The sequence below is a fragment of the Macaca mulatta genome, chromosome 1, assembly GCF_049350105.2.
Source record: "Macaca mulatta isolate MMU2019108-1 chromosome 1, T2T-MMU8v2.0, whole genome shotgun sequence".
In the NCBI taxonomy this organism is placed as follows: Eukaryota; Metazoa; Chordata; class Mammalia; order Primates; family Cercopithecidae; genus Macaca; species Macaca mulatta.
Window position 1 is genome coordinate 155,042,842 of NC_133406.1, and position 17,307 is coordinate 155,060,148.

General features: G+C 38.6%; 1 protein-coding gene across 11 annotated transcripts in view; it reads left to right on the forward strand.

Annotated features, from left to right (window-relative positions):
* The window catches only part of DDAH1 (dimethylarginine dimethylaminohydrolase 1), a 255,707-nt gene that overhangs the window by 50,742 nt on the left and 187,658 nt on the right, over positions 1-17,307 (forward strand). For 6 of the 11 annotated variants that reach the window (XM_077991919.1, XM_077991885.1, XM_077991890.1 and 3 more), the window contains 2 exons: positions 11,954-12,046; positions 12,163-12,313. The exons of the other annotated variants lie outside the window; for them this stretch is intronic. The gene's annotated coding sequence lies outside the window, so the exon portion shown is untranslated. The remainder of the gene's footprint in view (positions 1-11,953; positions 12,047-12,162; positions 12,314-17,307) is intronic. 11 annotated transcript variants of the gene reach the window in all.

The following is a 17,307-nucleotide window of genomic DNA, read 5'->3' on the forward strand; positions in this document are numbered from 1 at the left end:
CTCTGACCAGTGGAGTTTGTCATAAGGCCCTATTCTTTCTCAGTGATCCATGAGACACTGAACAAATTAGAGGTGCTCTATATTCAGCATGTGACTGACTGCCAATGAAATAAAACTCAGAGCCCAGGGGTGCATCACAGAATGAGGAGATGATTCAGAAGCTGAGGGAATCATTTGTCACTGCAAACGTATAGCATTAGAGAGAGAAGGAAAGCTATTAGCTTCAGGAATAAGCCTTTTTCTCCCCTCATCTCTCCATGAGCTGTGGGGCTCACTGAAAGTGTTGCTGAAATGAGAGAAGGGTGGGCAGCACTTTTTCCTGTAGTACATACAGGACACTTATATTTCCATGTCCTTTGTCATCATATCTGTTAGTAATTTTTCTGGATCCATTTAACCAGACAGCCTTCTGACTTCAAAATCTATGGCAGAATTTTCAAATGGCCATTCTGAAACAGGAGCTCACTTAGACAAATCCTGTAAGACACGGTCACCTAAAAATAACCCTAGCAAATTATTGGGAGTAGGAAATGAAGCAGAGATAGCAAGTTCCCACTGACTTTTTAAAGAATCACTGTGAAGTGTTTACAAGGATACCACAGATGATTAAAATTAGTTTATTCTGCACAGCATTATCCACTGCTGACTCAAGATGGTGATACAAGCAGTGTTAAGCTGTGAGCTCACCAGGAAGCTCATTCCCTAAAATTACTCTCTTGTAGGGATAGACCCCTAGTTCACATTGGTGAACGGAAGATGGGGTATAAATAGCAACTTGTTACACCATCACTCAGAAGCTATGTGTCCTGCTGATCTCCAGTTTTGTTTCTTGCAGATGTAAGAGCCTCCTGCTCAGTCTGTTGTCTCTCAGTGTTCAAGGGTATGGAGAGAGAGAGAGAGAGAGAGAGAGAGAGACTATCATTCTTTCAGTTGTACAGTACAATGATTAGAAAACTTAGAAGTTAAGTGATGTGGTAAAGATCATACAGCAATTCCCTGACACTTAAAACTGAGTTTTTGTTCCTATAATCTTCAAAGACTTAAATGTACTGAACCTTTGCTGTTTCTCCTATGAGCCAGAGGACATGTCCTATCAACTGAGCTAAGTGTCACCAGTCAACTTGCTAGAAACATGTTCAGACATGTGTAGCGAGAGAAGAATATGTAGATACATATGCTGTACGAGTGGGTTCTTATGAAAGAAAGGTTTTCTTTATATTTAATGGCAAGTTTATTTGAATTAAGCTGCATCCACACTCTACTCCAAGTTATCATTTTGGTTGCTTCACTTAAATAGTCAATTCAATAAAGAAAAAAAAGTCAGCATCTCCAGCATTTCTGTATCAGCCCATAGCCTGTGATGTTCTCTCTTGGTGGCCGATTTTGCATTTGTTTTCATAACTACTACAGATTTTCTATAGCATTCATTTCAAGACACAAACAGATATTCTTTAATGTGTGCCAGTCAGTCATTTTGGTTGTAAATAATTCTGTTTCTCTGTAGGTGCCCATTCTTTGCCGCTGACAACTTTCCCCCATCTGCTTAATCCATTTTCTGGCTTATTAAGTACTGGGATGATTTCTTCAGTGACAGAAGAAACTATGCATCACTGGTTTCCTATTTTTGAAGCCCTGGCATTTTTCTTGTTGGGACACTGCGTGCTTCATTTCTAATTAGGTTTTTCTTCTTACTCATATTTGGCTTTGCTTTATCAATACATTACGCAACCAGTAACTGGAAACAGAATCCCAGAGAGTGCCTCAAGCAAGCTTCCCAGTGACCTAGGGGAAAGAAGGAGTATTAAGGGGTGAGATGGAATTGGAGTTGCTGGCAAGATGATTATCAGGCTTGATGATGTAATGGGAAGTTGTTAATTTTTAAGCAACAGCTGGATTCTTTCTCAGGTTGATAGTAGTTCTGTTTTGCAGCCAGATGAGTCTTCAGTAGAAACAATCCCATTTTATCAGATAAAGTATTTCCTTTAAGATAGTCTTTATACCAAACATCTTTAGAGAAAGCCATCGGGCCTATTCTGTTGTACAACCAGGGTTAAGCAAAATGCTCCAGAAGTAGTGATTTTTTAAGGTCCTATTCAAATGCCTCCACTTCTATGAAGTTTTTCCAGATCACCCCAGCTGAGAGCTATCTCTCCATCCTCTCAACTCCCACAGCACCCTGGGATAATCCAAGTAAGGCAATTAGCATGGAGCCTGGTGTAAAGAAGTGTTCATTATTATTGTCCCTACCTCTTTGTAGTATGTATCACCTTCCTTCTTGTGTCTCCATTGTGAACACACCACTTATCTCCCCCATTAGCCTGTAAGCTACTGGAGGGTCTGATGCATCATTTTTTTTCCCCATCAGTGACTTGCTGTTTCTGGGTACTTGGTAAATGTGTATCGAATGAATAATAGATGATCGGCCTTCTCAGGTATCTTTGCATCCTCATGCCTGATATCAGTAGATACTCAGTAAGTGTGGGGATAATGAATGTTCAATGAATGGATATAGGTAAAAAATTAGATTGTTAACTCTTTTGAAAGGCTGCCAAAGTTCACCCTTTGTGTTCATAGAGTTAACTTTCCTAATATCCTTAATGTTAATGTCAAAGACAGCCAAAAATAGCAGCTTTACTCCTGAACCCATTTTCTGTAAATGATGTGCTTATTATTTAAATAACTAGGTGACTAGTTTCACTGACACTTCCCACATGAGGAGTAAAATTATTATGGCTGATACTTTCTGGGCATTTGCTTTATGCCAGGCTCTGTTCTGTGCTCTTTCACACACTCACTTAATTCTTGCTGCAGTCTATTTTAAAGATGAGGCTCTGAAGTACAAGACGGTTAAATCCCTTGCTCCAGGCCAGGCTCTTGCTGAATACCACATTGTAGCCAGAGCTGGGCTGGAGTTGCAGACAAGTTATGGTTTGATGGCACCATTTCTCCATGTTTCATACAAAATACTAAAATAAACAAATACCAGAATTGGTCAAGCCAACATGCTACTGCATAGAGACTTAAATGTCTGTATCAAATATATTCAAATATACTGTCTCAAATATGTCTCCCTCAACTGTTCTCTGTATTGTAGGTGCCCCAGGTAGAGAAGGGGAGGAGGGCTGTAGAAGTTGTTACTTGGTTGTGAGCACAGAAAACAGTCACCTAGAGACTCAGACTCACTTCTGTTTGTAAATATCTGCTCTGCTGCATCAGTAGGCGTCACCCTGCCTCATCTACTTCCACTTCCCGTTTCATACTCTGATCTCTTTCAGGTATTCCCTCAGCTTTGAATTTTCCGCTTTCCTACCCTCCTTCAACTGCGTAAGCCCTACAGGCCATTCGAGAAGCAACATAAATGGCCTCTGACCATCTCAGACAGGTGTTGGTATCCCTGCAACTCCTCGTGCGTCCTACCCCCAACAGCTCTTAGTGTTTTATTTTGTAATTTTTGGTTTAATTGTCTTTACTACTAGACTACAGTCTCAAGGGTAGGGACCCTGTCTTATTCATGGGTATCCTGAGAGCCCACTACAATTCTGGGCACATAGAAAGTGTCTCATAATGTTTGTTGAATGAATAAATGACAGTGTTCTTTGCATGTCCATTCCACTCTGAAAGTATTATATAAACCAACTACAGGGACTGTGCACCTCCACATTCAGATGCCCAAGATTTGGCAGGAAGGACACAGCCAAGAATAACTGGTTAGAGATGTTGTTTCTCTGTCCCTGTATATCAGAGAGAAAATATCCCACTGTTATCCAATATAAGACCATAAAAATGAACAGTCTTTGATGAGGAAAAAAAAGTAAGCCTGAAAAATGTGTGGCTGGAAAAAAAATGTTTCAAACAGCATTTTATTTTTCCCCTCTGTGGACTTGTATAAATTATGTGTGAGGCAAATATGTGATAGAGAGATGCAGTGGTAATTACTTGTTCTCAAATGTTTGGTTAACTATGCCTCTTAATCCCACATACAGTAGCTTAGTACAGAATTAAATTCTGCCCCTTAAGCAGAATTAGCATTTGGAATTTCTTATTTCTGTAGTTTAAATGTTTTTATCCCAATATTTGTACTTTTCCATTTAGAATAAATAAATGTACTGAGTGTGTGTGGAGAAATATAAATAGCATGGAATTTTTATGATTCAATTCATTGTTCTTATTGGTTTGTGGTCAATTTTTATGGGTACCAATTTTTTAAAAATTACTCACCCATAATTAGTTACAGGAACATAGAAAGAATCGCTAGACCACTCTTTCCTCCAACGAATGTAGTATCCTCTCATTGCCAATAATTAAGGTCTTTAATTTTATGAGGGAAAAAATAACTTCCTTCAGGCTTTACTCTCAAAATGCAGATATTTCATGATACAGTATTATATGAAATAATTAGGAAGAAAGGTTTTTCTTTGCTGCCACATATAGTAGGAATGGGAAAAAATTGTTGCTCTGATTAACTGGGGAGTCTACTCCATGTGAGTGGTAGTACTAATTTACTAATTCATCCTTTAACATCTGCTGTGTGCCTAAAATGTGCCAGAAACTGCTATTTACTGGAGATGCAAGAAGAGCTAAGACTTGGCCTCTGTTCTTAAGGAGCTTACAATGAAACGGGAGACGTTCGTATAAACAATTGCAACGAAACAAGACAATTCTTAAATGGAAGTCTGTACAAAGCACAGCAAGCCTGTAGGAGAAGGACGTGAGTCGGATGGCGTGGGATGGGCGCTGAGATTTATGGGTTCACAGAGAGAGCATCTGAGCCGAGCCCTGCGGGAGGAGAAGGAATTTGCCAGGCAGCACAGTTGGTGACTCGGTGACGGGGGAAGGCATCTAGGTACAGGAGTGAGTCTATGGAGTCTTTGGGGCTTTATTTTAGTAGCAAATGGCCTGTGACCCACCTCACAACTCACAGAAACACACCAGTGAGGCAATCCGTGGTAAGGCTCTCTTATGAAGGTTTTTAGCGTAGCAGAGATCTTTCAGTTTGGCCATTAAAGACAGCGTGAGTTCACTCTGGCGGCCGTTGGTGGAGACAGCATCTAGAAGCTGCCTCAGTGTTGGGGCAAAAGGGGATGAGCCCAGATCTGAAACAACACTGGTAGGAATCAGGGTGTGGAGGGCAATAATGAGGCCAAGGCAGCGGGACGCGGTGATGAACCAGGCAGGTCACAGGTGCCTTGGGCTGTAAGCCACAAGATCTGGACGAACTCTAATCAGTGGTTTCTAATCAGTGGTTGTGACTGTCTGCATCACCCAAAATAGAACATAGGTTGAGTATTGCACTCAAACTAACTTGAAGGTAGAATGATGAATAGCCAGACGTTAAAGTATTGTGATGACATGAAGTAGGATATTTTCAAAATAGATGATCCTTTCTGGGGAAGAATATTTGTCTGTGTCGATCTCTTCAATAACTGCATCTGGCCCTGGAGAGGTAACTTTAACACTTTCAGCAGGGAAGGAGCTGAGGCTGACTCACAGCTCTCCATCAGCATTTCCCATTTTTGTTTCAAAGCAGTTCATAAATACCTTCTTTATGCTTTACATTTTTACTGGGGAGCCAGTGAATGTGTAAGGAAGAAGTTGATTAGCATGGTTAATCTAAATCTGTGACATTAGACCTATTCTCCTAGTAGCCTACCTCTTCTATTTAATTGCACATTGACATATTCCTGTGCTTATGCCCATAAAATTCCTGCATCTGCTTTCACAGCTCTTCAGAATTTCGGAAAGAAATCTGTTCCAGTCACACTGAACTCTTGTTGTCCCCTGCATTCAGTAACAAGGTGCCTTCTTTGTGCCTCGGCACAGTCCATTTTCCTATCTGAATTGTTCCCTCTTAGAACTCCATAAACTTCTTCATATTCTGGCTCAAAATTAAACTTCTCTGAGAAATATAGTCACAGTTCCAATTGCCTCTTTGTTTTTTGACATTTCTGAACTGTATTAACTTTGCATACAAGTGTCTACTTAAGTCTTCTCAAACATTTCATGTATATATTTTGGGCATTTTCAAACAGTATCATCCTTAACCTAGTGTAACTGTTCAATAGATGGCAACCGTAACCAATGGACAAGTAGTGGAAATACATTTCCCTCTGTCTGCCCTAGTTCCATGTCTATCTTTAAAAGTTTAGAATTTTTTCTAGAACCCAAAATATATGTGCCATTAGGTCAGCATCTCTATTTCTGACTTCTGAGTACAGCTCTTTGAACAAATATTCAAAATATTTTATACACACAGAAAAGTACAGGATATAACAGAGCAGAATTTAAAAAGGTAAATATCTTGTACCATGTTTCAGATATTTTATTTTTATGAAAAAGATTAGGAGCTAAGCTATGAGAATGCAAAGGCATAGGAATGATACAGTGGACTTCGGGGATTCAGGGGGAAGGGTTGGAGGAGAGTGAAGGATATAAGACTACATATTGGGTATTGCTTGGGTGATAGGTGCACCAAAATCTCAGAAATCACCACTGAAGAACTTATTCATGTTCAATAAATAAATAAACAAATAAATAGAAAAGAAGAAATGAAACATTACAAATATAGTTGATATGCTTTTTATAGTCTTCCCCCATGCCATTTCCCTCCTTTTATTCCTAGAGGCAATCACAAGCCTGAAATTGATGCATTTATTTCCCATCTCTGTTCCTATAATTTTACTAAATATGTATCTTTCTGCGATCGATATATTAATTAATGTTCGTGTTTTAAGATTTTACCCAAGTGATATATTTACACATACAGCTTTTGTTATTTTCTCCAACTTGAGAGTCTCTGTATTTTGATAAGCAGATGTGATCTTTTATATTTATTGAGATTATTGATAAGTTTGAGATTGTTTTTAGCATTTTTCTTAGAATTTTTTATTTATCAAAATTTTTCATGCTTTTCTTCTTCTTTTTTGTCCTTGTAAGTAATCATTTTAAAATTCCTTTTTGTTTCCACACTTGTTTGGAAAATAAACATTCTATTTGTCTTTTTAGTGGGGCTGCCACTTTAAATACGAAAATAAAACTTGTGCATTATTTTTAAAACTCCAAGTCTGTATTTACCTTCTCAGTCTCAATCTGTTGATATTCATCCATTTTTTCCCTAAGCCAATACAATGATCCATCTTTCCTCCTTTTTTCTCCTTTTACAGAAAAATGGTTATACTATAAGCAGTCTTCCATAGCTTACTTTGCCATTATAACTTTTGAGTATCTTTCTATGTCAGTAGCACAGTTCTATCTCATTCTTTCTAATGGCTACATAGCAGTGATGATGCTGGCTAACATTTTCTGAGCAATTGCTATGTGCTAAGAACTTTGCCTCATCTAAAAGTCACAACAATTATATGTCAAAAGAAGTCCCATTTTAGAGATGAGGGACCTGAGGCTTAGAGAGGAGTGGCAGATAGAATAATGGTCCCCGAAGATGTCTATGTCCAAATCCCTGGAACCTGTGAATATGTTATCTTACATGGCAAAAGAGACTTTGCAGATGTGATTAACAGTAAGAACCTTAAAATGGAGAGATTATGCTGGACTATCTAGGTGGACCCAATCTAATCACTTGAGTCCTTAAAGGTGGAGCTTTTTCCAGCTGGATTAGAGAGAGCTGTGATGGTAGAAGCAGGGTCAGAGAGACAGCAGCCTGAGAAGGATTCACCGCCCTGTTGCTGTTTTTGAGAGGTTGACATTTATGTGCAGGGACAAGCAAGAGGCCTCTAGGAGCTAAAGGCTGCCCTCAGCTAATAGCCAGCAAGGAAACAGAGATCTCAGTCTTACAACTGCATGGAACTGAATTCTGCCAACACCTGAACGAGCAGGGAAAGGGATTTTCTCTTAGACTTTACAGGAAGGAGTGCAACCCTGCCCACCCACTGATTTTAGTTCATACCAGACTTCTGACCTGCTGAACTGTAAAATAGTAAGTCTGTGTTGTTTAATACCTATAAAATTGTGGTGATTTGTTAAGGCAGCAATAGAAATTAATACAAGCAACCACAACTAATAAGTTGTAGTGAAATGGGAGCTCAGGTAGTCTGATTCCAAGGTGTGTATATATATATATGTGTGTATATATATATATATATATATAGCTAAATGAGAGTCTATTTAGCCAGTCCATACTGGTGGGCATTAGGTGGCTTTCAGTTTATAGTATTTCAGACAATGGGACAGATTTCCTCATAGCTCTCTCTTTATACACTTTAGAATTTAGGATTTCTATAGAGATATTCCTAAAACTGAAATTATTAGGTCAAAGGATGTGCACTTTAAACATTTTTTAGATAAATACTGTCAAATCGCCTTACAAAGGGTTCCCAATGCAGTTCATAGACGAGAACTGAAATCAGTAGAAATAAAATTAATGAAGAGTATTAATGGCTCTGACTCATTGGTGACCATTTCAGCAAAGCAAAGAACTGAAATGACCACAAAACTGAAAGTTCATTTCTCCTTCAATTTAGATGGAAAGGCTGCAGATGTCTGTTCTGAAAGAATCCCTCTGGCTCTGTCTTCTTTATGTGCTGTGTAACTTCATTACTTTGTGCTTTTACTTCTGGGTCTTGCTCTTTTGCCCTTGAAACAATAAAGACTGACAAAATAAATAGTTTTTAAGTATCACTTGTGCCTCACATCTGTTCTAAAAATGCTATATTTCTTTAACAGAGACTAGAGTTTCCCATGTGCACAATTAGGTACTTTAAGAATAGTGTCTCATTAATTTTGAACGATACGCTGTCCAACAGGGCCCTGAAACCAACTGTTGAAAGAAATCACTGATTTTAAAAAATTAACATAGCAGCCAGCTCAAACATGAGGGCCCAGTGAGTAGCCAGCATTTTACGGGAGTCACTGGTGAAGTCTCCCATCAGGATGTAATGGCCAATTCCTCATGTGACCCTACATCAGAACAAACCTCTTCACATTAGCAAAGCCCAGGCTCTGAAAGACAAGTAGTGTTTCTTGTTGGAAATAATTTTATTTTCTTTTGGCATCTTACCTTCATTTTTTAGATACAGAAATTGGTTTCTTTCTTTTCTTTTCATTTCTTTTTTTTTTTTTTTTGTGGTGATAAAAATGTGTATTTAGAATTAGCCAGCTAGGCTCAGTTTAGATGATCTCAATTTTATTGGCAACATCCAAAATATCATAGTTTGGAACTTGTTGAGCGTATGTTGCCTTCTTTCCATCAGGACTGATCAGGGTATTGACATTGGTCATGTCAACATCAAAGCTTCTTCATAGCCTGTTTGACCTGGCACTTGTTGGCTTTGCCATCCGCAGTGAACACAATGTGTTGTTGTTGTCCATCTTCATGGCTGACTCAGTAGTCGGGGGAACATGATTGTTGCATACAGCTCAAGCTTGTTTCTCTGAGGGCACTATTCTTTGTTTCTCCTGGGGGCTTGGGCTGCCTTTGGGAGCCTTAGTATCCTGGGACTCTGGAAGGTGGGTGATGGGTAGATATTTATTTGTGGCTGTGATGCCTTTCAGAACTGTCTACTTGGCCTTCAAAACCTTTGCTTTAGCTTCTGCTTTGGAAGGAGAAAGGGCTTCCTTTGCTATAGGGGCTATCTTGAGGAAAAAGCTAGAAAGTGGCTTCTTTTACTCCTGACTCGCGCTAATATTTTTGTGAGCTCGTAGATCTGATAGCAACCTTTCTTTTTTCCCACGCTCTTTCTTTTGTTTCAGAACTTCCTTTTCTCTTATTCTACTGCCTTGGAAATTTTTGTTTTCTCCTTCAGCTGTGATTTTAAATAATTAGAGTTATAAAACCCTTTGACTCAATTATTAGGCTTGTTTTTTGTCCTTGTGCTCGACTGCTTGATCCTAGCACGTTGCAGTAAGCATCCTCTTGGTTGTGAATTGGAAAGATGTCAAATTAAAGAGGTTTGCCTGTTGTTACTTTATTTTTTGCTTCATTTTACCTAAAAAAAAAATAGAAATTTGAATTCTGATAAATTTTAGAGTGTTATGATGAATAACAACACCTCCTATTTATTGAACACTTACTATGTACCTAACACTATTAATTTTTCAAAATGCTTTAACTTACTTAAGTCCTCGGGGCTGTTCTGTGGTAGGTGCTATTGTTATCCTGATTTTACTGTTGAGGAATTTGAAGTTTTAAGAAATTAGACAACCTGCTCAAGGCTATATAGCATTGGAATGATAAAGCTGAGATGCAAGCATAGGCTTGTTTGGCCAGTCTGCACCTCTTAACCACTGTACTATAATGTTCCTTAGCATTTCAAGTTATTTGTAAGCAATGCTTCCAGGAACATTTTTTAACCAGAAAAAACTAAACATAGAACTACTTTGTTGCGTAGAAGCAGAAAGAACACTGGGATATGAGACAGGAGACAGAGCCCTAGCGGTGTGCCTAACTAGCCAAGCAAGTCCCTGAACCACTCACTTCACTAGCCCCAGCCCTGTGCTTTTCTCATCTGTAAAAGTGCCAAACTTATAGCATCCTAAACAAAACTTGATTTCCTCTCCTTTAGTTTTTCCTGTAGATGAAAGGTAGATAAAACCCACCATTCCCATATCATTTATGACAACTAAGGCTGGTATCAGATGAGGCCATTGGCACAGGGCTACTTGTCCTGAAAAAAGAGGGAAAATGCAATGATTAAATGCCACCCACCCTGGTCAGAAAGCAAACTAAGCATAATGACTCAAATCCAAAGCCTAGAAAATCTTGGTAGAAACAGGGTGGATATATTATTCTGTCTTCAGTTTTCTCCGTGTGTATTCATTGTTGACCATAGAAATGTGGACAAACATGTGGCTCACCATTAATCATCATCTCCAACTTGCTCAAGCTATTGTGGAGTAATAATGCCATTGAACTTTGTCCAGCTAGAAATGAGACCCAGTCATAGAGAAGACTTCCTGAGTTTCTCAAGCATGTATCTGTTCTATCACAAGGCTTTTTTCTGTCCCATGTGTTATGGGCTGAACTGTATTCTCCCCAGCAAATTCATATGTTGAAATTCTAACCCCCAGTACCTCAGAATGTGACTGTTTGGGTATAGGGCATTTGAAGAGGTAGTTAAGGTAGAATGAGGCCATACAGGTGGTCCCTAATTCACTATGACTGTTGCCCTTAGAAGAAAAGTGAATTAGGACACAAACAACACAGAGACCAAAGGGCGACCATATGAGGACACAGCCTGAAGGCAGACATCCACAAGTCAAGAATAAAGATCTCAGAAGAAAACCATCCTGTCAACATCACCTTGATCTTAGCCTTCTATTCTCTAGAACTGTGAGAAAATACATGTATGTTGTTTAAACTACGCAACCTGTGGTATTTTGTAATGGCAGCCCTAGCAAACTCGTCCACTATGTTTTAAATCCAGGTTGCTTCTTTTAAGTTTCTCTTTATTTTTCAGAAGTTTCTCACCTTAATTTTAAATTTGTTTTTCTTTCCTCCTTAGCTTGAGCTAGATTTCTACACCCTAAGAAGTCATACTTAGGTTTCTTGCTTCATCCACATACTGGAGTACAAAGATTCCACAAATTTTAACAGTATTTGAATAGTCTTTGAGATGAGTCTTGGCTGTACTTTGGATATAACTTACATTTTATATTTCTGTAAGTTCCTTTTCATATTGCTCACCTGTGTCAGTTCTCAAATAGATTATTTAATTTTATAACAAAGCAGCAAATAAAACAAAGCACTGAACTATGTATAACGGACTTATCCCCCACCCCTGCCCTATGAATTTTTTTCTTTTTCTTACTCCTTACCTTGGGTAAAATGGCAGCAGCAACACCATCGACCCAAGTTCAGGTTCTCAAACTGGGAACTTAGGGACTCATTCTTCATTCTTTCTTTGTCCTTGCCTCTTACATTTAACTCATTATTCAAAGTCTGTTCGTGCTTCTTTTAAAATGTCTAATAAAAACGCTTGTAATTTTTTTTTCTTTTTTTTAGAGATGAGGTTTCACCATGTTGGCCAGGCTGGTCTCGAAGTACTGACCTCAAGTGATCTGCCCGCCTCGGCCTCCCAAAGTGCTGGGATTACAGGTGTGAGCCACCATTCCCAGCCAACACTTGTAATTTTAAACTATATTAAATTTGAATTGGCAATATTAATATGGACTCATGAATTAAAAACATATATATGTATGTGTGTATTCTAGCTCTGTACACTGAAAGAACATAGAAGCAATGATATTCCTCTAGCAATGAGCAATACCTAGGACCCAGATATTGGTTTCTACTCATCTTTGCTTACGGAAAATATCTTTGGAGAAATAGCTGATTCCAGGTGTTGAGCATGGAAACTACAAGGTAAGTTTAGGACATTTTGCTATACCAAGGAAGTGCTCAGTGATTTATGGGGACATGATACAAGGACACAGGGGCTAGTGTGAAAGGACTCCCAGTAGCCAAAGTCTGGACAGTTTGAACATGGCTATATTGATTGCAAAACATTGAATACATAAAAATTCATTAGTCTATAGTAATACCAAAAAAAGTGAAAGAAAAGGAAAAAAAAAAAAACTAATTTGCCATCATTGGAAGTGATTATTCAATAAATCCTTACTCTGACATTGGTAGTAAAAGGGAAAGAACTAAATATTTACCTTGCCTTTTTTAAAAAAAAAAATACTTTAAGTTCGAGGGTACATGTGCACAACGTGGAGGTTTGATACATAGGTATACATGTGCCATGTTGGTTGGCTGTACCCATCAATTCATCATTCACATTAGGTATCTCTCCTAACGCTATCCCCCAGCCCCCCAGCCCCTGACAGGCCCCGGTGTGTGATGTTCCCTGCCCTGTGTCCAAGTGATCTCATTGTTCAGTTCCCACCTATGAGTGAGAACATGCAGTGTTTGGTTTTCTGTCCCTGTGTTAGTTTGCTTAGAATGATTGTTTTCAGTTTCCTCCATGTTCCTGCAAAGGACATGAACTCATCTTTTTTATGGCTGCATAGTATTCCATGGTGTATATGTGCCACATTTTCTTAATCCAGTCTGTCACTGATGGACATTTGGGTTGATTCCAAGTCTTTGCTATTGTGAATAGTGCTGCAATAAACATACGTGTGCATGTGTCTTTATAGCAGCATGATTTATAATCCTTTGGGTATATACCTGGTAATGGGATTGCTAAGTGAAATGGTAATCCTAGTTCTAGATCCTTGAGGAATCGCCACACTGTCTTCCACAATGGTTGAACTAATTTACACTCCCACCAACACTGTAAAAGCATTCCTATTTCTCCACATCTTTTCCAGCATCTGTTGTTTCCTAACTTTTTAATGATTGCCGTTCTAACTGGCATGAGATGGTATCTCATTGTGGTTTTGCTTTGCATTTCTCTGATGACCAGTCATGATGAGCATTTTTTCATGTGTCTGTTGAGTGCATAGATGTCTTCTTTTGAGAAGTGTCTGTTCATATCCTTTGCTGACTTTTTCATGGGGTTGTTTGTTTTCTTTCTTGTAAATTTGTTTGAGTTCTTTGTAGATTCTAGATATTAGCCCTTTGTCAGATGGGTAGATTGCAAAAATTTTCTCCCATCCTGCAGGTTGCCTGTTCACACTGATGGTAGTTTCTTTTTCCATGCAGAAGCTCTTTAGTTTAAGTAGATCCTATTTGTCTATTTTGGCTTTTGTTGCCATTGCTTTTGGCGTTTCAGTCATGAAGTCTTTGCCCATGCCTATGTCCTGAATGGTATTGCCTAGGTTTTCTTCTAGGGTTTTTATGGCTTTAGGTCTAACATTTAAGTCTTTAATCCATCTTGAATTAATTTTTGTATAAGGTGTAAGGAAGGGATACAGTTTCAGCTTTCTACATATGACTAGCCAGTTTCCCCAGCATCATTTATTAAATAGGGGATCCTTTCCCCATTTCTTGTTTTTGTCAGGTTTGTCAAAGATCAGATGGTTGTAGATGTATGGTGTTATTTCTGAGTCCTCTGTTCTGTTCCATTGGTCTATATCGCTGTTTTGGTACCAGTACCATGCTGTTTTGGTTACTGTAGGATTACAGTATAGTTTGAAGTCAGGTAGCATGATGCCTCCAGCTTTGCTCTTTCTGCTTAGGATTGTCTTGGCAGTGCAGGCCCTTTTTTGGTGTCATATGAACTTTAAATTAGTTTTTTCCAATTATGTGAAGAAAGTCATTGGTAGCTTGATGGGGATGGCATTGAATATATAAATTACTTTGGGCAGTATGGCCATTTTCACAATGTTGAGTCTTCCTATCCATGAGCATGGAATACTCTTCCATTTGTTTGTGTCTTCTTTTATTTTGTTGAGCAGTGGTTTGTAGTTCTCCTTGAAGAGGTCCTTCACATCTCTTGTAAGTTGGATTCCTAAGTATTTTATTCTCTTTGTAGCAATTGTGAATGGGAGTTCACTCATGATTTGGCTTACTGTTTGTCTGTTATTGGTGTATAGGAATGCTTATGATTTTTGCACGTTGATTTTGTATCCTGAGAATGCTGAAGTTGCTTATCAGCTTAAGGAGCTTTTGGGCTGAGATGATGGAGTTTTCTAAATATATAATCATGTCATCTGCAAACAGGGACAATTTAACTTCCTCTTTTCCTAATTGAATATGCTTTATTTCTTTCTTTTGTCTGATTGCCCTAGCCAGAACTTCCAACACTATGTTGACTAGGAGTGGTGAGAGAGAGTGCATCCTTGTCTTGTGCCAGTTTTCAAAGGGAATGCTTCCAGGTTTGCCCATTCAGTATGATACTGGCTGTGGGTTTGTCATAAATAGCTCTTATTATTTTGAGATATGTTCCATCAATACCTAGTTTCTTAAGAGTTGTTAGCATGAAGGGCTGTTGAATTTTGTTGAAGGCCTTTTCTGCATCTATTGAGATAATCGTGTGGTTTTTGTCATTGGTTCTATTTATGTGATGGATTATGCTTATTGATTTGTGTATGTTGAACCAGCCTTGCATCTCAGGGATGAAGCCAACTGGATCCTGGTGGATTAGCTTTTTGATGTGCTGCTGGATTCAGTTTGCCAGTATTTTATTGAGGACATTTGCATCGATGTTCACCAGATATGTTGGTCTCAAATTCTCTTTTTTGGTTGTGTTGTGTCTCTGCCAGGCTTTGGTATCAGGATGATGTTGGCCTCATAAAATGAGTTAGGAAGGATTCCCTCTTTTTCTATTGATTGGAATAGTTTCAGAAGGAATGGTACCAGCTCCTCTTTGTACTTCTGGTAGAATTCGGCTGTGAATCTGTCTGGTCCTGGACTTTTTTTGGTTGGTAGGCTATTAATTATTGCCTCAATTTCAGATCCTGTTATTGGTCTATTCAGAGATTCAACTTCTTCCTGGTTTAGTCTTGGGAGGGTGTATGTGTCCAGGAATTTATCCATTTCTTCTAGATTTTCTAGTTTATTTGCATAGAGGTGTTTATAGTATTCTCTGATGGTAGTTTGTATTTCTGTGGGATTGGTGGTGATATCCCCTTTATCATTTTTTATTGCATCTATTTGATTCTTCTCTTTTCTTCTTGATTAGTCTTGCTAGTGGTCTATCAATTTTGTTGATCTTTTCAAAAAACTAGCTCCTGGATTCATTGATTTTTTGAAGGGTTTTTTGTGTCTCTATCTCTTTCAGTTCTACTCTGATCTTAGTTATTTCTTGCCTTTGCTAGCTTTTGAATGTGTTTGCTCTTGCTTCTCTAGTTTTTTTTAATTGTGATGTTAGGGTAATGATTTTAGATCTTTCCTGCTTTCTCTTGTGGGCAGTTAGTGCTATAAATTTCCCTCTACACACTGCTTTTAATGTGTCCCAGAGATTCTGGTATATTGTGTCTTTCTTCTCACTGGTTTCAAAGAACATCTTTATTTCTGCCTTCATTTCATTATGTACCCAGTAGTCATTCAGGAGAAAGCTGTTCAGTTTCCATGTATTATGCAGTTTTGAGTGAGTTTCTTAATCCTGAGTTCTAATTTGATTGCAGTGTGGTCTGAGAGACAGTTTGTTGTGATTTCTGTTCTTTTATATTTGCTGAGGAGTGCTTTACTTCCAATTATGGGGTCAATTTTAGAATAAGTGCGATGTGGTGCTGAATAGAATGTATATTCTGTTGACTTGGGGTGGAGAGTTCTGTAGATGTCTATCAGGTCTGCTTGTTGCAGAGCTGAATTCAGGTCCTGGATATCCTTGTTAACCTTCTGTCTCGTTGATCTGTCTAATATTGACAGTGGGGTGTTAAAGTCTCCCATTATTGTTGTGTGGGAATCTAAGTCTCTTTGTAGGTCTCTAAGGACTTGCTTTATGAATCTGGTCCTCCTGTTTTGGGTGCATATATATTTAGGATAGTTAGCTCTTCTTGTGGAATTGATCCCTTTATCATTATGTAATGGCCTTCTTTGTCTCTTTTTGATCTTTGTTGGTTTAAAGTCTGTTTTATCAGTGACTAGGATTGCAACCCCTGCTTTTTTTTACTTTCCATTTGCTGGGTAGATCTTCCTCTATCCCTTTATTTTGAGCCTATGTGCATCTTTGTAGGTGAGATGGGTCTCCTGAATACAGCACACTGCTGGGTCTTGACTCTTTATCCAGTTTGCCAGTCTGTGTCTTTTAATTGGGGCGTTTAGCCCATTTACATTTAAGGTTAATATTGTTATGTGTGAATTTGATCCTGTCATTATGATGTTTACTGGTTATTTTGCCCATTAATTGATGCAGTTTCTTCATAGCATCGATGGTCTTTACAATTTGGCATGTTTTTGCAGTGGCTGGTACTGGTTACTTCTTTCCACATTTAGTGCTTCCTTCAGGAGCTCTTGTAAGGCAGGCCTGGTGGTGACAAATTCTCTCAGCATTTGCTTGTCTGTAAAGGATTTTATTTCTCCTTCACTTATGAAGCTTAGTTTGACTGGGTATGAAATTCTGGGTTGAAAATTCTTTTCTTTAAGAATGTTGAATATTGGCCCCCACTCTCTTCTGGCTTGTGGGGTTTCTGCTGAGAGATCTGCTGTTAGTCTGATGGGCTTCCCTTTGTGGGTAACTCGACCTTTCTCTCTGGCTGTCCTTAACACTTTTCCCTTCATTTCAACCTTGGTAAATCTGATAATTATGTGTCTTGGAGTTGCTCTTCTCGAGGAGTATCTTTGTGGTGTTCTCTATATTTCCTGAATTTGAATGTTGGCCTGCTTTGCTAGGTTGGGGAAGTTCTCCTGGATAATATCCTGAAGAGTGTTTTCCAACTTGGTTCCATTCTCCTCATCACTTTCAGGTACACCAATCAAACGTAGATTTGGTCTTTTCACATAGTCCCATATTTCTTGGAGGCTTT